This window comes from Paramisgurnus dabryanus, chromosome 9, assembly GCF_030506205.2.
Source record: "Paramisgurnus dabryanus chromosome 9, PD_genome_1.1, whole genome shotgun sequence".
NCBI lineage: Eukaryota > Metazoa > Chordata > Actinopteri > Cypriniformes > Cobitidae > Paramisgurnus > Paramisgurnus dabryanus.
The window spans coordinates 2,415,558-2,436,939 of NC_133345.1; the positions used below are offsets into that span (position 1 = coordinate 2,415,558).

Sequence of the window (21,382 nt, forward strand, 5' to 3'; positions counted from 1 at the left end):
TAAGTTTATTTTTCTTACCCCGCTGGCAGATATTTTTTATTTGTTTTAAATATAAACCTGTTGATTTTTATAATTTATTTCAATTATTTTACAAAGTATGCGATCTGATTTTTTTAATCGCGGTGTTTCTTTTATTCCTCGTTTCTTTTCCGTGCATTTGCTTTATTTATTTATTTTTGCTTGTTGCATTTAAATGCACATTTGATTTGTTGCCACATTATTATGTGTTAATGTATTTTTTAACATGTTTATCAACAAAAAGTGCGTTATTATAATTAATTATATAGCTGTGAAATATATACAAGAATTCCCAGCAAAAACAAAACGTTTTTATAACAATTTTCTATTACAATACATAATATCTTAAGCCACTTTGCTTACCAAGTAAATGTATCTCCATTTAAGCATTGTCAGATATTCACTAGAAAACAAGACAAAAACAGTAAGTAAGATATTAATTTACTTTTTTCTTTCAAACATAAATTTACAGACGGCTGGAAATTTTTAATAAAATAACTAGCCATACCTATTCGGGTCTGCTCCCGTTTGCTGTGATGACGGGGGACTTAGTCCAAAGCACATTTTGAGGAATACTTACACATTTTACTTCTTATTTCTTTGAAATTAATTATGCATACACTATGGATTAAAAATGTCCCGACTGCGAACCTGATAAAACCCAGGTAAAAAGCAAATACAAATAAACCATTTTGATTTAGCAAAAGTTTACAAATAAATGCACTCCTTGCACACAACAAGCACGTCTAGTTACCATTCATATTTTGCGTGATTTAAGTTTCGTCGCATACATTTTGGAAGGCACACGATAAAAACAAAATAAGGCTTTTAATGTATGCCGACCTCATTCTCCGTTGAGGGCTTATCAATCATAATAAACGCGGTTAACTCTTCTCATTGAATGGTCTAAATCCAATGCTGGTAAAGAAATCAAATGTGCATTTAAACGCAACAAGCAAGCCGTAAAGCAATGGATGCAGGCAAACAAACGAGGAATAGCACATACACCACGATTAGATCATCGGGTCGCATACTTTGGAATTAATAAGAAATAATTATTCAGTCTAAAGAAATAAGAAGTAAAATGTCTAAGTATTTCTCCAAATGTGCACACTCATTACAATAAACGGGAGCAGACACGAATAGTTATGTATGTCTCGTTATTTTATTTAAAATTGATAAGCTGTCTAACATATGATATATTTTGATAATACGAAATGCTAAAAAAATAATATAACACCAATCGACAATATCTGTTATTGTTATTTTTACAAGTAAATTCATGTGTAGGAGAAAACAAAGCAGCTGTCAGTCCATACTATATTGAGTGGCCATCGTAGTGGTGCAACCTGAACGATGTTTTCCTTACTTCCGGTCAAAGCCGCCATTTTGTGAAATAGGCATATAGGTGACGCTGGAGCACGCGGCCATTGTCTCTGTTCAACAAAACAAGTATATATATACACATACGCATATTTTTCCTCAATCAATCACCGAATACAAGGTGCAATTCGATGCCAACTGACCCTTCTCTCTGGTTTCATGTTTGTAAGGAAAATTAAGGGGGAAATTACGATAGCATTTCAGCCAAACATTCATTCGTGCCACGCTGCTTTTCTTTGAACGAAAAAAAACCCTCTGCTCCCCCTACACAATTTCTTCTCCTGTTATTTTATGCTTAAAACAAGCAAATAAATCTGACTACAGGGTAAGAAAAAATTCGTGAACTTTTCCCATAAACACTTAATTCAAGAAAAATTGTCCCACCCCACTGGCCATTTTTTATCCACAATACACATTCGATGTCTGCAGGCACCATTGTCTTTGTTCAACGCAAACAATTCTGTTGCGTTTTTCTTTGAACGAAGTGCTCCGCCTAGATAATTTGACCCATATTCACATGGGTTTGTTTCTCGTTTTTTTTCTTTGAGAACAATCTATATAGCGCCTTCCACAATCGTTTTGGTGTTAGCTTTACGTAAAATAGAAACACAGAAAAGTACTGAGCGATGGAGAGACCACGAACGCGGAACGTATTATGGACCACGGACTGGCAAACAAACTGGCAACCAAGCACTAAAGAAGCAAACTCTGATTTTAAACTCACCTTATTTGTCCCCGGAAAGCGCCAGAGTCGATGCACGGAGTGGACGGAACAAGCCTCGCTTCCATAACCGAAGGTCAAAAATCCATTTAAACGTGTAGTCCCCGGTGTCCACTCGATCTTACCCAAAAAGCCGAGAAGCGATACCGCAATGGCATCCGGAGAAGGCGCTGGCTGTCGGGATGGAGGTTAGCGGGTCAGAGGTCCGGCACTGAAGGTCTGCGTTCATTATTCACCGTGTGCATTTCACTCTATATCCACTTTCTAATGTATAGCACTTGATAAGGATTAACAGTTTAAAAACAGAAATGCAAGACATCAGAAAATACATTTATTTTTTACTTTCATAACATGAGAGGTGTCATACAATAACAAATATGAGCTTTAAAATCACATTCCTAAGTTAAAAATATACATAAAAATAGATATATGGATCATTACACAAATCACTACTCAAAGGACCTATGTTAAATAACTGCTTCAATATTAATTAACAATAACATTTGGCCAAGGCAGTCCTTGTAAATAGACATATAAATAGACAAATAAAATCATGACATATATGCCGTAGAGCCTGAGATAGAGAAAAATAATAAGGAATTCTGCTTTTACTACCATCTCAGAAATATTGCCAGAATTAGAGGTTTTGTCTCAAGACAGGACTTAGAGAAACTTGTTCATGCTTTCATCACCAGCAGGGCCGATTATTGCAATGGTCAATGGATTTAAAAAGTACTGTTTCTTGTTTAAAAACCACTTCATGGCTACAATACATGACAGATATGCTAATCGAATATGAAACCGATTACTCGGATCAATAGGATCAGGTCATTTAGAAAAAACAAGGGTTCACTCAAAACAAGGTGCCTCAGCATTCAGTTATTATCAGCTTTCAGAAGAGATCAGATGTGCTTCAACAGTAGACACTTTTAAATCTAGATTAAAAACACATCAGTTTAACTTTGCATTTACTGAATGATTTAAAACAGTACGAATAAAACAGTACAAAAGAATAAAACAGTATGAACCTTACCTGTTATAAAGGGAATGAAGCTTACGGTATGGTGCTTACCTGCAGAAATAAATAAAGTACAATAAGAACACACAGAACTTCAATTTTCAAAATTATTTTAACATTAAATGATGATTATTTTACTGGTTTACCTGTTTGTGATTACCACAGGATCCCGTCACCTGGCTGCGGTCTTCATTTGGTGAACGGTTCTTCACTCATAATTGACCTATACAAGAAATAGAGAAGAATAATAAGCAATTCTGCTTTTACATGTAGATGTGTGCCCCAAGAACACAGACACACCGGCTCCAAAAAGTTTAAACAGTACACATTTCTGTTATTTTAATGTGGCAAATGTGTCAGCTTTAAAAGAAGCATACATTACCTTTTAAAGAGGAAATACCTTTTGCATGAAATACCTTTACTCCCAGCATAAGCAAGCAATTTTCAAAATGCTTTTAAAAGTAAATAGTGATTATTTTACTTGTTTACCTGTTTGTGATTACCATGGAATCCTGTCACCATCATTTTTAAGCTTGTAAAGCAAATAATGAAATATTGACTTAGTAGGAAAAAATATTTTGGAAGTATCGTGATAAATGATGAAGAAAATATTTTGCAAAGTGATGGTTAGCACACGGTTGATGGTACCTATTAAATTCCATCATATTTTTTTATTCCTACTATGGAAGTCAATGGTGACTATCTGCTGTGGGTTTACCATCATTCCTCAAAATACCTTCTTTTGTGTTACTCAGAAAAAAACTAATCCTCGTGTTGTTGTAAGCCTGTATGCATGAGTAAATGATGACAGAATTATCATCATAAATTGAAATATCCCTTTAAACTGTATTTCCCCCCTTAAACCTAAACTTATTTTCCTACAGCAAGTCATTTAGGTAATCAAGAAAATACTTTACCCGTTGTCTTTGTGAGTTAAACAAATACAGCTACGCTTCCAGGTCTGTCGACGTTGCTGTGGTTTTTCGACAGCTGTAGTATGAAGGGTAGCGAATGAATGAATACATTGCAAAAAATCATTTCTTACTTGTTATTTCGAACTGTTTTAACTATACAAATATCTAGAAAGTCTTAAAATAAGATGCATTTTTTGATGAGCAAAATGCCCTAAGAAAATAAACCTAGCCTTTAGGGAGAAAAAACTCAGAATTTGGGCTTAAAACAAGCAAATAAATCTGCCAAAGGGGTAAGAAACAAATCTAGATATAAACACTTAATTCAAGAAAAATTGTCGTAGCCCATTGGCAGATTTGTTGGCTTGTTTAATGTACATGCATGTACAATATTTCAATTTGTCTTGTATTTATTAGCATTTTGTATTGCCCAACGCTGTCTAGGTTGTTTAACTGTTGTCATTTTCTTATAAAAGCCTTTATAATTTATTAGTTTGGATGATTGCCATTCCCGAGAACCTCTTATATTGGAAGTAAAAGAATCATCTAAGCATTATTTTGTGCTCTTAGACATGTAGCCGTTTGATTGTGGTTCTATTTAATGGCTAGTCTATTCGTTTGGAATGGTCAAACGGCTATTAGATTTTCACTGACAGCCCAAATTAAGCCTTGTTTTAGCCTAGACACTTATTCGCTGTCTATTAAAAGTTATGTAGTCGTTGAATAGCCGCTTTTTTGATGACTAATGTATTCTTGGGCCGTGGTTAGACGTCTCTTGGATTTTACGTAAAACGACAAGCGAATCTATTTTTAACACAAAGGTCAGGGGAGAGCGCGAACGCAGTCCCCCACTATCAGAAATTTTGCAGTCGAGATTCCCACATTTGGGGAATTCGCAAAGGGTCAGCCCAACCGGAGTGCAATGGCTGAGCCTCGCCCTGGGTGAACCACCTTCATGATCATGGTGTCTCCCCTGCCAGGTAAGTATGAGCGACACCCTTTGAGGCCAGACGGCCGCATCTTCCTGTGACCGATCACATCGACGGCGCCCCCGGAGGCCGTCCGACTAACATTTCATTTACTGTGTGTGACCAGGTGGAAAGCGCACGAAGCCACGTCTGAGACCAAACATTCTTCGAGATCTACCCTGTTTTTATTCCGTTTCCAGCCCGGTTGAACCGTGTAGAGTGAAATATGTGAAACAATTTAAATCAAATGGATTTAAATTGCGCATTCAAATATATGGTTTCGTTATTACAAAGTAACTTTACGTGGAATAGAAACAAAAAAAAATGTACAGAGCAATCAAGAAACAACGAAAGCATAGCAATTTTAGAACGTGGATAAATAAAAACACAGGGCTCAATGACTTACCCGTTGTCGTTGTGAGTTAAACAAGTACAGCTATGCTTCCAGGTCTGTCGACGTTGCTGTGGTTTTTCGACAGCTGTAGTATGAAGGGTAGTGAAAAAAGTTTTCAGGTGTTTTTAACATTCCAATCGGTCTCGTTCGCTTTTGTTGCGCCTTCAGCTGTGTCGAGGATGTTTAATTCGTCCTCGTATCACCTCCGCAAACTTGTAAAGAAATTAATTAAATACATTACAAAACATTTCTTTATCAGCGTGTTCATTTCCACGCAAGCTTTTCGTTAAACCAATAAAGCCAACGAAATCACAGCAATTTTAAAACACACGGATTAGAAAAAACACCGTCATTCACGCACAAAAGAAGCAAATTCTTTTTTTTATACTTGACTTATTTATCCCCGAGATGGGGAGCGCACCATTCATGGAAACACTGCAATACCATGTTGATGCATGGAGTGGAAGGAGCAAGCTCCGCTTCCATTTCCGAAGGTCAAAAATCCATTTAACATATAGTCCCCGGATAGGAGACGTATCAGACATTAAACTGATAAGAACAGATACTACACTTGATCTTAGCCAAAAGGCCGAGAAGCGATACCGGAATAGACGCAGCCAAAGGGGGAGCCGGCGAAGGCGCTGGCTTTTGGGGTGGAGGCTAGCGGGCATTTAACTCTATACGTTCTCATTGTATAACCCAGAGGTAGAACGTTGAGCTAGCAAATCAGAAGTTCATGTTTTAATGCAGGATCTGATCCACGCTCATGAGACAGAGAGAGAGAGAGAGAGATAGAGAGAATTTAGAATTTTCAAAAAACCTTTATTACAAATTAAAACATTTTCATAACCTCAAATCAGAAAAAACAAAGAAAAAAATATATATAGTAACGGAAATAACAAAAAAATAAGCCAACATAGGAGCAAAGAACAAATCATCTTCAATAACCAGACACAGAGCTCCTCCATAATACCAAATCAATTCAAAAGAAAGAAGATCATTCATTGCTTTAAAGTATCTAAAACCAATAAGGATTCTAGATTTAACTTATTTTAAAAACTGCTAATGTATCATGGCTTCCGGGTCTGTCAACGTTGCTGTGGTTTTTCGACAGCTGTAATATGAAGGGTAGAGTGAAAAAAAATATTTAAGTGTTTTGAACATCCCAATTTGTTCGTTTACTTAGTATTTTCTTAATGTTTTCGAGTTAAAAAATAATTCTTAAATCGAGATACATTTACTTAATAAGCAAAGTGGCTTAGAATTTAAGTCTTGTTTACTGAAATAAATTCTAAAATGTAATAGGTTAAGGCTTAAAACAAGTAAAAATATCTGCCAGTGGGGTAAGAAAAATAAACCTAAATTGAGTTTATTATTGAATTAAGTTGAAACTAGAATTAAGTTTATTTTTCTTACCCCGCTGGCAGATATTTTTTATTTGTTTTAAATATAAACCTGTTGATTTTTATAATTTATTTCAATTATTTTACAAAGTATGCGATCTGATTTTTTTAATCGCGGTGTTTCTTTTATTCCTCGTTTCTTTTCCGTGCATTTGCTTTATTTATTTATTTTTGCTTGTTGCATTTAAATGCACATTTGATTTGTTGCCACATTATTATGTGTTAATGTATTTTTTAACATGTTTATCAACAAAAAGTGCGTTATTATAATTAATTATATAGCTGTGAAATATATACAAGAATTCCCAGCAAAAACAAAACGTTTTTATAACAATTTTCTATTACAATACATAATATCTTAAGCCACTTTGCTTACCAAGTAAATGTATCTCCATTTAAGCATTGTCAGATATTCACTAGAAAACAAGACAAAAACAGTAAGTAAGATATTAATTTACTTTTTTCTTTCAAACATAAATTTACAGACGGCTGGAAATTTTTAATAAAATAACTAGCCATACCTATTCGGGTCTGCTCCCGTTTGCTGTGATGACGGGGGACTTAGTCCAAAGCACATTTTGAGGAATACTTACACATTTTACTTCTTATTTCTTTGAAATTAATTATGCATACACTATGGATTAAAAATGTCCCGACTGCGAACCTGATAAAACCCAGGTAAAAAGCAAATACAAATAAACCATTTTGATTTAGCAAAAGTTTACAAATAAATGCACTCCTTGCACACAACAAGCACGTCTAGTTACCATTCATATTTTGCGTGATTTAAGTTTCGTCGCATACATTTTGGAAGGCACACGATAAAAACAAAATAAGGCTTTTAATGTATGCCGACCTCATTCTCCGTTGAGGGCTTATCAATCATAATAAACGCGGTTAACTCTTCTCATTGAATGGTCTAAATCCAATGCTGGTAAAGAAATCAAATGTGCATTTAAACGCAACAAGCAAGCCGTAAAGCAATGGATGCAGGCAAACAAACGAGGAATAGCACATACACCACGATTAGATCATCGGGTCGCATACTTTGGAATTAATAAGAAATAATTATTCAGTCTAAAGAAATAAGAAGTAAAATGTCTAAGTATTTCTCCAAATGTGCACACTCATTACAATAAACGGGAGCAGACACGAATAGTTATGTATGTCTCGTTATTTTATTTAAAATTGATAAGCTGTCTAACATATGATATATTTTGATAATACGAAATGCTAAAAAAATAATATAACACCAATCGACAATATCTGTTATTGTTATTTTTACAAGTAAATTCATGTGTAGGAGAAAACAAAGCAGCTGTCAGTCCATACTATATTGAGTGGCCATCGTAGTGGTGCAACCTGAACGATGTTTTCCCTACTTCCGGTCAAAGCCGCCATTTTGTGAAATAGGCATATAGGTGACGCTGGAGCACGCGGCCATTGTCTCTGTTCAACAAAACAAGTATATATATACACATACGCATATTTTTCCTCAATCAATCACCGAATACAAGGTGCAATTCGATGCCAACTGGCCCTTCTCTCTGGTTTCATGTTTGTAAGGAAAATTAAGGGGGAAATTACGATAGCATTTCAGCCAAACATTCATTCGTGCCACGCTGCTTTTCTTTGAACGAAAAAAAACCCTCTGCTCCCCCTACACAATTTCTTCTCCTGTTATTTTATGCTTAAAACAAGCAAATAAATCTGACTACAGGGTAAGAAAAAATTCGTGAACTTTTCCCATAAACACTTAATTCAAGAAAAATTGTCCCACCCCACTGGCCATTTTTTATCCACAATACACATTCGATGTCTGCAGGCACCATTGTCTTTGTTCAACGCAAACAATTCTGTTGCGTTTTTCTTTGAACGAAGTGCTCCGCCTAGATAATTTGACCCATATTCACATGGGTTTGTTTCTCGTTTTTTTTTCTTTGAGAACAATCTATATAGCGCCTTCCACAATCGTTTTGGTGTTAGCTTTACGTAAAATAGAAACACAGAAAAGTACTGAGCGATGGAGAGACCACGAACGCGGAACGTATTATGGACCACGGACTGGCAAACAAACTGGCAACCACGCACTAAAGAAGCAAACTCTGATTTTAAACTCACCTTATTTGTCCCCGGAAAGCGCCAGAGTCGATGCACGGAGTGGACGGAACAAGCCTCGCTTCCATAGCCGAAGGTCAAAAATCCATTTAAACGTGTAGTCCCCGGTGTCCACTCGATCTTACCCAAAAAGCCGAGAAGCGATACCGCAATGGCATCCGGAGAAGGCGCTGGCTGTCGGGATGGAGGTTAGCGGGTCAGAGGTCCGGCACTGAAGGTCTGCGTTCATTATTCACCGTGTGCATTTCACTCTATATCCACTTTCTAATGTATAGCACTTGATAAGGATTAACAGTTTAAAAACAGAAATGCAAGACATCAGAAAATACATTTATTTTTTACTTTCATAACATGAGAGGTGTCATACAATAACAAATATGAGCTTTAAAATCACATTCCTAAGTTAAAAATATACATAAAAATAGATATATGGATCATTACACAAATCACTACTCAAAGGACCTATGTTAAATAACTGCTTCAATATTAATTAACAATAACATTTGGCCAAGGCAGTCCTTGTAAATAGACATATAAATAGACAAATAAAATCATGACATATATGCCGTAGAGCCTGAGATAGAGAAAAATAATAAGGAATTCTGCTTTTACTACCATCTCAGAAATATTGCCAGAATTAGAGGTTTTGTCTCAAGACAGGACTTAGAGAAACTTGTTCATGCTTTCATCACCAGCAGGGCCGATTATTGCAATGGTCAATGGATTTAAAAAGTACTGTTTCTTGTTTAAAAACCACTTCATGGCTACAATACATGACAGATATGCTAATCGAATATGAAACCGATTACTCGGATCAATAGGATCAGGTCATTTAGAAAAAACAAGGGTTCACTCAAAACAAGGTGCCTCAGCATTCAGTTATTATCAGCTTTCAGAAGAGATCAGATGTGCTTCAACAGTAGACACTTTTAAATCTAGATTAAAAACACATCAGTTTAACTTTGCATTTACTGAATGATTTAAAACAGTACGAATAAAACAGTACAAAAGAATAAAACAGTATGAACCTTACCTGTTATAAAGGGAATGAAGCTTACGGTATGGTGCTTACCTGCAGAAATAAATAAAGTACAATAAGAACACACAGAACTTCAATTTTCAAAATTATTTTAACATTAAATGATGATTATTTTACTGGTTTACCTGTTTGTGATTACCACAGGATCCCGTCACCTGGCTGCGGTCTTCATTTGGTGAACGGTTCTTCACTCATAATTGACCTATACAAGAAATAGAGAAGAATAATAAGCAATTCTGCTTTTACATGTAGATGTGTGCCCCAAGAACACAGACACACCGGCTCCAAAAAGTTTAAACAGTACACATTTCTGTTATTTTAATGTGGCAAATGTGTCAGCTTTAAAAGAAGCATACATTACCTTTTAAAGAGGAAATACCTTTTGCATGAAATACCTTTACTCCCAGCATAAGCAAGCAATTTTCAAAATGCTTTTAAAAGTAAATAGTGATTATTTTACTTGTTTACCTGTTTGTGATTACCATGGAATCCTGTCACCATCATTTTTAAGCTTGTAAAGCAAATAATGAAATATTGACTTAGTAGGAAAAAATATTTTGGAAGTATCGTGATAAATGATGAAGAAAATATTTTGCAAAGTGATGGTTAGCACACGGTTGATGGTACCTATTAAATTCCATCATATTTTTTTATTCCTACTATGGAAGTCAATGGTGACTATCTGCTGTGGGTTTACCATCATTCCTCAAAATACCTTCTTTTGTGTTACTCAGAAAAAAACTAATCCTCGTGTTGTTGTAAGCCTGTATGCATGAGTAAATGATGACAGAATTATCATCATAAATTGAAATATCCCTTTAAACTGTATTTCCCCCCTTAAACCTAAACTTATTTTCCTACAGCAAGTCATTTAGGTAATCAAGAAAATACTTTACCCGTTGTCTTTGTGAGTTAAACAAATACAGCTACGCTTCCAGGTCTGTCGACGTTGCTGTGGTTTTTCGACAGCTGTAGTATGAAGGGTAGCGAATGAATGAATACATTGCAAAAAATCATTTCTTACTTGTTATTTCGAACTGTTTTAACTATACAAATATCTAGAAAGTCTTAAAATAAGATGCATTTTTTGATGAGCAAAATGCCCTAAGAAAATAAACCTAGCCTTTAGGGAGAAAAAACTCAGAATTTGGGCTTAAAACAAGCAAATAAATCTGCCAAAGGGGTAAGAAACAAATCTAGATATAAACACTTAATTCAAGAAAAATTGTCGTAGCCCATTGGCAGATTTGTTGGCTTGTTTAATGTACATGCATGTACAATATTTCAATTTGTCTTGTATTTATTAGCATTTTGTATTGCCCAACGCTGTCTAGGTTGTTTAACTGTTGTCATTTTCTTATAAAAGCCTTTATAATTTATTAGTTTGGATGATTGCCATTCCCGAGAACCTCTTATATTGGAAGTAAAAGAATCATCTAAGCATTATTTTGTGCTCTTAGACATGTAGCCGTTTGATTGTGGTTCTATTTAATGGCTAGTCTATTCGTTTGGAATGGTCAAACGGCTATTAGATTTTCACTGACAGCCCAAATTAAGCCTTGTTTTAGCCTAGACACTTATTCGCTGTCTATTAAAAGTTATGTAGTCGTTGAATAGCCGCTTTTTTGATGACTAATGTATTCTTGGGCCGTGGTTAGACGTCTCTTGGATTTTACGTAAAACGACAAGCGAATCTATTTTTAACACAAAGGTCAGGGGAGAGCGCGAACGCAGTCCCCCACTATCAGAAATTTTGCAGTCGAGATTCCCACATTTGGGGAATTCGCAAAGGGTCAGCCCAACCGGAGTGCAATGGCTGAGCCTCGCCCTGGGTGAACCACCTTCATGATCATGGTGTCTCCCCTGCCAGGTAAGTATGAGCGACACCCTTTGAGGCCAGACGGCCGCATCTTCCTGTGACCGATCACATCGACGGCGCCCCCGGAGGCCGTCCGACTAACATTTCATTTACTGTGTGTGACCAGGTGGAAAGCGCACGAAGCCACGTCTGAGACCAAACATTCTTCGAGATCTACCCTGTTTTTATTCCGTTTCCAGCCCGGTTGAACCGTGTAGAGTGAAATATGTGAAACAATTTAAATCAAATGGATTTAAATTGCGCATTCAAATATATGGTTTCGTTATTACAAAGTAACTTTACGTGGAATAGAAACAAAAAAAAATGTACAGAGCAATCAAGAAACAACGAAAGCATAGCAATTTTAGAACGTGGATAAATAAAAACACAGGGCTCAATGACTTACCCGTTGTCGTTGTGAGTTAAACAAGTACAGCTATGCTTCCAGGTCTGTCGACGTTGCTGTGGTTTTTCGACAGCTGTAGTATGAAGGGTAGTGAAAAAAGTTTTCAGGTGTTTTTAACATTCCAATCGGTCTCGTTCGCTTTTGTTGCGCCTTCAGCTGTGTCGAGGATGTTTAATTCGTCCTCGTATCACCTCCGCAAACTTGTAAAGAAATTAATTAAATACATTACAAAACATTTCTTTATCAGCGTGTTCATTTCCACGCAAGCTTTTCGTTAAACCAATAAAGCCAACGAAATCACAGCAATTTTAAAACACACGGATTAGAAAAAACACCGTCATTCACGCACAAAAGAAGCAAATTCTTTTTTTTATACTTGACTTATTTATCCCCGAGATGGGGAGCGCACCATTCATGGAAACACTGCAATACCATGTTGATGCATGGAGTGGAAGGAGCAAGCTCCGCTTCCATTTCCGAAGGTCAAAAATCCATTTAACATATAGTCCCCGGATAGGAGACGTATCAGACATTAAACTGATAAGAACAGATACTACACTTGATCTTAGCCAAAAGGCCGAGAAGCGATACCGGAATAGACGCAGCCAAAGGGGGAGCCGGCGAAGGCGCTGGCTTTTGGGGTGGAGGCTAGCGGGCATTTAACTCTATACGTTCTCATTGTATAACCCAGAGGTAGAACGTTGAGCTAGCAAATCAGAAGTTCATGTTTTAATGCAGGATCTGATCCACGCTCATGAGACAGAGAGAGAGAGAGAGAGATAGAGAGAATTTAGAATTTTCAAAAAACCTTTATTACAAATTAAAACATTTTCATAACCTCAAATCAGAAAAAACAAAGAAAAAAATATATATAGTAACGGAAATAACAAAAAAATAAGCCAACATAGGAGCAAAGAACAAATCATCTTCAATAACCAGACACAGAGCTCCTCCATAATACCAAATCAATTCAAAAGAAAGAAGATCATTCATTGCTTTAAAGTATCTAAAACCAATAAGGATTCTAGATTTAACTTATTTTAAAAACTGCTAATGTATCATGGCTTCCGGGTCTGTCAACGTTGCTGTGGTTTTTCGACAGCTGTAATATGAAGGGTAGAGTGAAAAAAAATATTTAAGTGTTTTGAACATCCCAATTTGTTCGTTTACTTAGTATTTTCTTAATGTTTTCGAGTTAAAAAATAATTCTTAAATCGAGATACATTTACTTAATAAGCAAAGTGGCTTAGAATTTAAGTCTTGTTTACTGAAATAAATTCTAAAATGTAATAGGTTAAGGCTTAAAACAAGTAAAAATATCTGCCAGTGGGGTAAGAAAAATAAACCTAAATTGAGTTTATTATTGAATTAAGTTGAAACTAGAATTAAGTTTATTTTTCTTACCCCGCTGGCAGATATTTTTTATTTGTTTTAAATATAAACCTGTTGATTTTTATAATTTATTTCAATTATTTTACAAAGTATGCGATCTGATTTTTTTAATCGCGGTGTTTCTTTTATTCCTCGTTTCTTTTCCGTGCATTTGCTTTATTTATTTATTTTTGCTTGTTGCATTTAAATGCACATTTGATTTGTTGCCACATTATTATGTGTTAATGTATTTTTTAACATGTTTATCAACAAAAAGTGCGTTATTATAATTAATTATATAGCTGTGAAATATATACAAGAATTCCCAGCAAAAACAAAACGTTTTTATAACAATTTTCTATTACAATACATAATATCTTAAGCCACTTTGCTTACCAAGTAAATGTATCTCCATTTAAGCATTGTCAGATATTCACTAGAAAACAAGACAAAAACAGTAAGTAAGATATTAATTTACTTTTTTCTTTCAAACATAAATTTACAGACGGCTGGAAATTTTTAATAAAATAACTAGCCATACCTATTCGGGTCTGCTCCCGTTTGCTGTGATGACGGGGGACTTAGTCCAAAGCACATTTTGAGGAATACTTACACATTTTACTTCTTATTTCTTTGAAATTAATTATGCATACACTATGGATTAAAAATGTCCCGACTGCGAACCTGATAAAACCCAGGTAAAAAGCAAATACAAATAAACCATTTTGATTTAGCAAAAGTTTACAAATAAATGCACTCCTTGCACACAACAAGCACGTCTAGTTACCATTCATATTTTGCGTGATTTAAGTTTCGTCGCATACATTTTGGAAGGCACACGATAAAAACAAAATAAGGCTTTTAATGTATGCCGACCTCATTCTCCGTTGAGGGCTTATCAATCATAATAAACGCGGTTAACTCTTCTCATTGAATGGTCTAAATCCAATGCTGGTAAAGAAATCAAATGTGCATTAAAACGCAACAAGCAAGCCGTAAAGCAATGGATGCAGGCAAACAAACGAGGAATAGCACATACACCACGATTAGATCATCGGGTCGCATACTTTGGAATTAATAAGAAATAATTATTCAGTCTAAAGAAATAAGAAGTAAAATGTCTAAGTATTTCTCCAAATGTGCACACTCATTACAATAAACGGGAGCAGACACGAATAGTTATGTATGTCTCGTTATTTTATTTAAAATTGATAAGCTGTCTAACATATGATATATTTTGATAATACGAAATGCTAAAAAAATAATATAACACCAATCGACAATATCTGTTATTGTTATTTTTACAAGTAAATTCATGTGTAGGAGAAAACAAAGCAGCTGTCAGTCCATACTATATTGAGTGGCCATCGTAGTGGTGCAACCTGAACGATGTTTTCCCTACTTCCGGTCAAAGCCGCCATTTTGTGAAATAGGCATATAGGTGACGCTGGAGCACGCGGCCATTGTCTCTGTTCAACAAAACAAGTATATATATACACATACGCATATTTTTCCTCAATCAATCACCGAATACAAGGTGCAATTCGATGCCAACTGGCCCTTCTCTCTGGTTTCATGTTTGTAAGGAAAATTAAGGGGGAAATTACGATAGCATTTCAGCCAAACATTCATTCGTGCCACGCTGCTTTTCTTTGAACGAAAAAAAACCCTCTGCTCCCCCTACACAATTTCTTCTCCTGTTATTTTATGCTTAAAACAAGCAAATAAATCTGACTACAGGGTAAGAAAAAATTTGTGAACTTTTCCCATAAACACTTAATTCAAGAAAAATTGTCCCACCCCACTGGCCATTTTTTATCCACAATACACATTCGATGTCTGCAGGCACCATTGTCTTTGTTCAACGCAAACAATTCTGTTGCGTTTTTCTTTGAACGAAGTGCTCCGCCTAGATAATTTGACCCATATTCACATGGGTTTGTTTCTCGTTTTTTTTTCTTTGAGAACAATCTATATAGCGCCTTCCACAATCGTTTTGGTGTTAGCTTTACGTAAAATAGAAACACAGAAAAGTACTGAGCGATGGAGAGACCACGAACGCGGAACGTATTATGGACCACGGACTGGCAAACAAACTGGCAACCACGCACTAAAGAAGCAAACTCTGATTTTAAACTCACCTTATTTGTCCCCGGAAAGCGCCAGAGTCGATGCACGGAGTGGACGGAACAAGCCTCGCTTCCATAGCCGAAGGTCAAAAATCCATTTAAACGTGTAGTCCCCGGTGTCCACTCGATCTTACCCAAAAAGCCGAGAAGCGATACCGCAATGGCATCCGGAGAAGGGATTGGCTGTCGGGATGGAGGTTAGCGGGTCAGAGGTCCGGCACTGAAGGTCTGCGTTCATTATTCACCGTGTGCATTTCACTCTATATCCACTTTCTAATGTATAGCACTTGATAAGGATTAACAGTTTAAAAACAGAAATGCAAGACATCAGAAAATACATTTATTTTTTACTTTCATAACATGAGAGGTGTCATACAATAACAAATATGAGCTTTAAAATCACATTCCTAAGTTAAAAATATACATAAAAATAGATATATGGATCATTACACAAATCACTACTCAAAGGACCTATGTTAAATAACTGCTTCAATATTAATTAACAATAACATTTGGCCAAGGCAGTCCTTGTAAATAGACATATAAATAGACAAATGAAATCATGACATATATGCCGTAGAGCCTGAGATAGAGAAAAATAATAAGGAATTCTGCTTTTACTACCATCTCAGAAATATTGCCAGAATTAGAGGTTTTGTCTCAAGACAGGACTTAGAGAAACTTGTTCATGCTTTCATCACCAGCAGGGCCGATTATTGCAATGGTCAATGGATTTAAAAAGTACTGTTTCTTGTTTAAAAACCACTTCATGGCTACAATACATGACAGATATGCTAATCGAATATGAAACCGATTACTCGGATCAATAGGATCAGGTCATTTAGAAAAAACAAGGGTTCACTCAAAACAAGGTGCCTCAGCATTCAGTTATTATCAGCTTTCAGAAGAGATCAGATGTGCTTCAACAGTAGACACTTTTAAATCTAGATTAAAAACACATCAGTTTAACTTTGCATTTACTGAATGATTTAAAACAGTACGAATAAAACAGTACAAAAGAATAAAACAGTATGAACCTTACCTGTTATAAAGGGAATGAAGCTTACGGTATGGTGCTTACCTGCAGAAATAAATAAAGTACAATAAGAACACACAGAACTTCAATTTTCAAAATTATTTTAACATTAAATGATGATTATTTTACTGGTTTACCTGTTTGTGATTACCACAGGATCCCGTCACCTGGCTGCGGTCTTCATTTGGTGAACGGTTCTTCACTCATAATTGACCTATACAAGAAATAGAGAAGAATAATAAGCAATTCTGCTTTTACATGTAGATGTGTGCCCCAAGAACACAGACACACCGGCTCCAAAAAGTTTAAACAGTACACATTTCTGTTATTTTAATGTGGCAAATGTGTCAGCTTTAAAAGAAGCATACATTACCTTTTAAAGAGGAAATACCTTTTGCATGAAATACCTTTACTCCCAGCATAAGCAAGCAATTTTCAAAATGCTTTTAAAAGTAAATAGTGATTATTTTACTTGTTTACCTGTTTGTGATTACCATGGAATCCTGTCACCATCATTTTTAAGCTTGTAAAGCAAATAATGAAATATTGACTTAGTAGGAAAAATATTTTGGAAGTATCGTGATAAATGATGAAGAAAATATTTTGCAAAGTGATGGTTAGCACACGGTTGATGGTACCTATTAAATTCCATCATATTTTTTTATTCCTACTATGGAAGTCAATGGTGACTATCTGCTGTGGGTTTACCATCATTCCTCAAAATACCTTCTTTTGTGTTACTCAGAAAAAAACTAATCCTCGTGTTGTTGTAAGCCTGTATGCATGAGTAAATGATGACAGAATTATCATCATAAATTGAAATATCCCTTTAAACTGTATTTCCCCCCTTAAACCTAAACTTATTTTCCTACAGCAAGTCATTTAGGTAATCAAGAAAATACTTTACCCGTTGTCTTTGTGAGTTAAACAAATACAGCTACGCTTCCAGGTCTGTCGACGTTGCTGTGGTTTTTCGACAGCTGTAGTATGAAGGGTAGCGAATGAATGAATACATTGCAAAAAATCATTTCTTACTTGTTATTTCGAACTGTTTTAACTATACAAATATCTAGAAAGTCTTAAAATAAGATGCATTTTTTGATGAGCAAAATGCCCTAAGAAAATAAACCTAGCCTTTAGGGAGAAAAAACTCAGAATTTGGGCTTAAAACAAGCAAATAAACCTGCCAAAGGGGTAAGAAACAAATCTAGATATAAACACTTAATTCAAGAAAAATTGTCGTAGCCCATTGGCAGATTTGTTGGCTTGTTTAATGTACATGCATGTACAATATTTCAATTTGTCTTGTATTTATTAGCATTTTGTATTGCCCAACGCTGTCTAGGTTGTTTAACTGTTGTCATTTTCTTATAAAAGCCTTTATAATTTATTAGTTTGGATGATTGCCATTCCCGAGAACCTCTTATATTGGAAGTAAAAGAATCATCTAAGCATTATTTTGTGCTCTTAGACATGTAGCCGTTTGATTGTGGTTCTATTTAATGGCTAGTCTATTCGTTTGGAATGGTCAAACGGCTATTAGATTTTCACTGACAGCCCAAATTAAGCCTTGTTTTAGCCTAGACACTTATTCGCTGTCTATTAAAAGTTATGTAGTCGTTGAATAGCCGCTTTTTTGATGACTAATGTATTCTTGGGCCGTGGTTAGACGTCTCTTGGATTTTACGTAAAACGACAAGCGAATCTATTTTTAACACAAAGGTCAGGGGAGAGCGCGAACGCAGTCCCCCACTATCAGAAATTTTGCAGTCGAGATTCCCACATTTGGGGAATTCGCAAAGGGTCAGCCCAACCGGAGTGCAATGGCTGAGCCTCGCCCTGGGTGAACCACCTTCATGATCATGGTGTCTCCCCTGCCAGGTAAGTATGAGCGACACCCTTTGAGGCCAGACGGCCGCATCTTCCTGTGACCGATCACATCGACGGCGCCCCCGGAGGCCGTCCGACTAACATTTCATTTACTGTGTGTGACCAGGTGGAAAGCGCACGAAGCCACGTCTGAGACCAAACATTCTTCGAGATCTACCCTGTTTTTATTCCGTTTCCAGCCCGGTTGAACCGTGTAGAGTGAAATATGTGAAACAATTTAAATCAAATGGATTTAAATTGCGCATTCAAATATATGGTTTCGTTATTACAAAGTAACTTTACGTGGAATAGAAACAAAAAAAAATGTACAGAGCAATCAAGAAACAACGAAAGCATAGCAATTTTAGAACGTGGATAAATAAAAACACAGGGCTCAATGACTTACCCGTTGTCGTTGTGAGTTAAACAAGTACAGCTATGCTTCCAGGTCTGTCGACGTTGCTGTGGTTTTTCGACAGCTGTAGTATGAAGGGTAGTGAAAAAAGTTTTCAGGTGTTTTTAACATTCCAATCGGTCTCGTTCGCTTTTGTTGCGCCTTCAGCTGTGTCGAGGATGTTTAATTCGTCCTCGTATCACCTCCGCAAACTTGTAAAGAAATTAATTAAATACATTACAAAAACATTTCTTTATCAGCGTGTTCATTTCCACGCAAGCTTTTCGTTAAACCAATAAAGCCAACGAAATCACAGCAATTTTAAAACACACGGATTAGAAAAAACACCGTCATTCACGCACAAAAGAAGCAAATTCTTTTTTTTATACTTGACTTATTTATCCCCGAGATGGGGAGCGCACCATTCATGGAAACACTGCAATACCATGTTGATGCATGGAGTGGAAGGAGCAAGCTCCGCTTCCATTTCCGAAGGTCAAAAATCCATTTAACATATAGTCCCCGGATAGGAGACGTATCAGACATTAAACTGATAAGAACAGATACTACACTTGATCTTAGCCAAAAGGCCGAGAAGCGATACCGGAATAGACGCAGCCAAAGGGGGAGCCGGCGAAGGCGCTGGCTTTTGGGGTGGAGGCTAGCGGGCATTTAACTCTATACGTTCTCATTGTATAACCCAGAGGTAGAACGTTGAGCTAGCAAATCAGAAGTTCATGTTTTAATGCAGGATCTGATCCACGCTCATGAGAGAGAGAGAGAGAGAGAGAGAGATAGAGAGAATTTAGAATTTTCAAAAAACCTTTATTACAAATTAAAACATTTTCATAACCTCAAATCAGAAAAAACAAAGAAAAAAATATATATAGTAACGGAAATAACAAAAAAATAAGCCAACATAGGAGCAAAGAACAAATCATCTTCAATAACCAGACACAGAGCTCCTCCATAATACCAAATCAATTCAAAAGAAAGAAGATCATTCATTGCTTTAAAGTATCTAAAACCAATAAGGATTCTAGATTTAACTTATTTTAAAAACTGCTAATGTATCATGGCTTCCGGGTCTGTCAACGTTGCTGTGGTTTTTCGACAGCTGTAATATGAAGGGTAGAGTGAAAAAAAATATTTAAGTGTTTTGAACATCCCAATTTGTTCGTTTACTTAGTATTTTCTTAATGTTTTCGAGTTAAAAAATAATTCTTAAATCGAGATACATTTACTTAATAAGCAAAGTGGCTTAGAATTTAAGTCTTGTTTACTGAAATAAATTCTAAAATGTAATAGGTTAAGGCTTAAAACAAGTAAAAATATCTGCCAGTGGGGTAAGAAAAATAAACCTAAATTGAGTTTATTATTGAATTAAGTTGAAACTAGAATTAAGTTTATTTTTCTTACCCCGCTGGCAGATATTTTTTATTTGTTTTAAATATAAACCTGTTGATTTTTATAATTTATTTCAATTATTTTACAAAGTATGCGATCTGATTTTTTTAATCGCGGTGTTTCTTTTATTCCTCGTTTCTTTTCCGTGCATTTGCTTTATTTATTTATTTTTGCTTGTTGCATTTAAATGCACATTTGATTTGTTGCCACATTATTATGTGTTAATGTATTTTTTAACATGTTTATCAACAAAAAGTGCGTTATTATAATTAATTATATAGCTGTGAAATATATACAAGAATTCCCAGCAAAAACAAAACGTTTTTATAACAATTTTCTATTACAATACATAATATCTTAAGCCACTTTGCTTACCAAGTAAATGTATCTCCATTTAAGCATTGTCAGATATTCACTAGAAAACAAGACAAAAACAGTAAGTAAGATATTAATTTACTTTTTTCTTTCAAACATAAATTTACAGACGGCTGGAAATTTTTAATAAAATAACTAGCCATACCTATTCGGGTCTGCTCCCGTTTGCTGTGATGACGGGGGACTTAGTCCAAAGCACATTTTGAGGAATACTTACACATTTTACTTCTTATTTCTTTGAAATTAATTATGCATACACTATGGATTAAAAATGTCCCGACTGCGAACCTGATAAAACCCAGGTAAAAAGCAAATACAAATAAACCATTTTGATTTAGCAAAAGTTTACAAATAAATGCACTCCTTGCACACAACAAGCACGTCTAGTTACCATTCATATTTTGCGTGATTTAAGTTTCGTCGCATACATTTTGGAAGGCACACGATAAAAACAAAATAAGGCTTTTAATGTATGCCGACCTCATTCTCCGTTGAGGGCTTATCAATCATAATAAACGCTGTTAACTCTTCTCATTGAATGGTCTAAATCCAATGCTGGTAAAG

At 35.6% G+C, this 21,382-nt stretch overlaps 6 non-coding genes across 6 annotated transcripts; all 6 read right to left on the reverse strand.

The window, feature by feature from the left end:
• Window positions 1–4,874: 4,874 nt before the first annotated feature.
• On the reverse strand, window positions 4,875–5,039 carry LOC135764339 (U1 spliceosomal RNA). The gene has a single exon (XR_010539892.1). It is a non-coding gene; the product is annotated as a U1 spliceosomal RNA (small nuclear RNA).
• A 784-nt stretch (window positions 5,040–5,823) lies between these two features.
• On the reverse strand, window positions 5,824–6,014 carry LOC135764481 (U2 spliceosomal RNA). The gene has a single exon (XR_010540027.1). It is a non-coding gene; the product is annotated as a U2 spliceosomal RNA (small nuclear RNA).
• Window positions 6,015–11,686: 5,672 nt separating this feature from the next.
• On the reverse strand, window positions 11,687–11,851 carry LOC135764341 (U1 spliceosomal RNA). The gene has a single exon (XR_010539894.1). It is a non-coding gene; the product is annotated as a U1 spliceosomal RNA (small nuclear RNA).
• Window positions 11,852–12,635: 784 nt separating this feature from the next.
• Window positions 12,636–12,826, reverse strand: LOC135764483 (U2 spliceosomal RNA). The gene has a single exon (XR_010540029.1). It is a non-coding gene; the product is annotated as a U2 spliceosomal RNA (small nuclear RNA).
• A 5,671-nt stretch (window positions 12,827–18,497) lies between these two features.
• LOC135764342 (U1 spliceosomal RNA) lies at window positions 18,498–18,662 on the reverse strand. The gene has a single exon (XR_010539895.1). It is a non-coding gene; the product is annotated as a U1 spliceosomal RNA (small nuclear RNA).
• A 785-nt stretch (window positions 18,663–19,447) lies between these two features.
• Window positions 19,448–19,638, reverse strand: LOC135764485 (U2 spliceosomal RNA). The gene has a single exon (XR_010540030.1). It is a non-coding gene; the product is annotated as a U2 spliceosomal RNA (small nuclear RNA).
• Between the last annotated feature and the right edge of the window lie 1,744 nt (window positions 19,639–21,382).